Below are 2,506 nucleotides of genomic sequence, written 5' to 3'. Positions count from 1 at the left end.
TTACTATGCTCCTCTGATGCTGAATGTAAAAGGGGTTTACTGCGTTACGATTTACTTATTTTTCGGCCGAACGCACCGATATAGGCAACAACGCAATTTAAAGCAATGGTTTAAAAAAGTATAATTGCAATTCTAATAAAGTCATTATTGAATCATGCAGTCGATTAGCGACTTTTTTCACTTAAGTGAGGTGACGAAACAAATCGTATGATGTTTATCTAACGCTTTTTTTACAGTCTATGGGTGAGACACATGCAAAAACATCGTTTTTTTACTGGTCAATTTTGAGATTTGGGCTGTTTGTCTTCAATAACATGTCTTCTTTCAGACTTGTGGTGAAAAAAAAGTCCAAAATACACATATAGGTCTTTATTTTACTACACCTTTAGTCTATTTGCGTCTGTAGATTTCTCATAAATTCAGTTGGCGTTCTAAATCACCATGGTGCTCCGCGATTGCTGTCTGCACCCTGGAAAGCTCTCTCTCTAGCTCTCTCTCCCGTACATTGTTCTCGGATCCAAATATGGTCATTTCCTTTCCATCAGCAACCAATTGTGAAAGTACAATGGGGCATTTAACACTAAAAGTGAATCTCATTGGCTGATGCCAATTTCCGACAACGTGATTCGTTCAGACGCATCACGTGACATGCTTTGACATTTCCACAGTGTTTTTGACTGATTTTCTGTTTAGTTGATGACCATAAATGCTGAGTTATAGGTTTTGATGTGTTTTAGTTGGTTTGTATTGTTGATTGCTAAGGATTTGACAAGATATTGTGTCTGTAAATAGTTGTTTCCACTAAAAAAAAAATTAGCTTTTACATTACAAATCTTTAAATGCTGTTTTCTCAAAATGAGTTTTTTGTCATTCTTCAGGACAAACATCTTAGCCTATGTTGCAGCTATGTGCACCAAACTCTCCAGTTATACACTTATATTCTGTATTCTGAAGATATCTCCAGAGGGATTTGTTAATAAATCATTACTAGCCTGATTAATGAGACATTTTAATAAAAAGTAAAAAAATATGCAGAAAATATGCTGAAATCCCTCTGAACATCTTTTTTCATCTTGTGTGTAATCAAAATGAAAAAAATAATTTAGCACCTGGCTTTATCATACTGTATGTTCATCATATCTCCGCATATATCATACATAAATATTTAATGCATGATTAAATAGCAAAATAAATAACTAATACTAAAATAACACTGGACTAATTAAGCTATTCTAAACTGTTTCTATAGGATCCACATATTTTACATGTTAAACTAAAGCTACCTTTTTGAACAAGTAGCTATCTAACAAAGTATGGATATATGATATTTTTAAATCAATATGCTCAAGATTAATTAGCCTTGACATAAGTAGATTTTGTTTATTCATCAATGCAAATTTACTGTGACTGCTGCTATGCAAATTGAATGGGATGTGGATAATAAACAAAAACAATTTATTATATTAAATTTATATTAGTTATATTAATTAATTAATTGTGTATTTATTTCTATGAATTATTAATGTTATTCTGCATTTATATAAAGAAGGCTATTTTATATATATATTATATAAGGCTATTATAAATAAATTATATTATTATTATTATTTGTGAGTTGTACACGGTTCATACATTGGATTCTTTTATTTATTACAGTTTTTCTTTCACTTTTGTAAAGTGAAAAGTTAATACAAATAGTATTTGATTGTTTTGATTTAGAGCAGTGAATAACTGCTATTAAAATATAATAGGGTATCACTGTTTATTACTGATTTTAAAGGTTAGTGAACTCTTGAAATGGTTTGGATATACAGTTCAAACAACACAAGATTGGCCCCTTTGTATTAATCGTGGTCCCTCTTGTGCCCCCCAGTTGAAAAAATCCTAGAATCGCCCCTGGAACCTGAGCCATTGTTTGTACATTTAGAGTTTTTAGGTGTGTTTTTTACAGGAATGAATAGAGACTTACGTTCTGAATGCATTAGCAAGCATTAAAAATTGGAACCAGTGCCTCTATTGATCTTTGATACTCACATCATTTGTCTCCATACTTTAATCATGCAAATGCATCTAAGAAATCCTTAAACACTGAAGTTAAATCACCTCATCATGCTAATGGAGTGAGGAGAGGCTAGGGTACAATGATAGTTTAATAGTGCTGAACATTTTGGATGACAGTTTGATGAGTTCACTCCTTGCTCCTCTCTGCTCATTACTCTGTTCCATCTATGAGAGGAGGAAAGAGGGAATCTCCATGGTAACTATTGAAAGACGTGGCTGCGGTGACCGGGACATCGAGTCACTTGTTCTGTGGGTGGATCACCAAAAGCATAATTGCTGACATCACCTCACACTTAGATGCTCCAGAAAACAGCCAGGTGTGACTGAGCAAATTAGGCAGCGTGCATGCAGGAAGAAAGACAACTTACAATGACCAAGCTCTTGTCTTAATGCAGTCTGTGACTTCATAGATTCCTCAACAGTGTCATACTGTAGATGCTAAAAT

General features: G+C 33.5%; 1 long non-coding RNA gene across 1 annotated transcript; it reads right to left on the bottom strand.

Annotated features, from left to right (window-relative positions):
• Positions 1 to 354: 354 nt before the first annotated feature.
• On the bottom strand, positions 355 to 1,626 carry LOC132122643 (uncharacterized). The gene is made up of 2 exons (XR_009426418.1): positions 1,239 to 1,626; positions 355 to 458 (listed from the first exon to the last, which is right to left on the bottom strand). It is a non-coding gene; the product is annotated as an uncharacterized LOC132122643 (long non-coding RNA).
• Positions 1,627 to 2,506: the final 880 nt, after the last annotated feature.

The sequence above is a fragment of the Carassius carassius genome, chromosome 40 (genome assembly GCF_963082965.1).
Source record: "Carassius carassius chromosome 40, fCarCar2.1, whole genome shotgun sequence".
Classification (NCBI taxonomy): Eukaryota; Metazoa; Chordata; class Actinopteri; order Cypriniformes; family Cyprinidae; genus Carassius; species Carassius carassius.
Note: the sequence above shows the minus strand (reverse complement) of the source record. Positions and strands in the feature narration are given on the sequence as shown.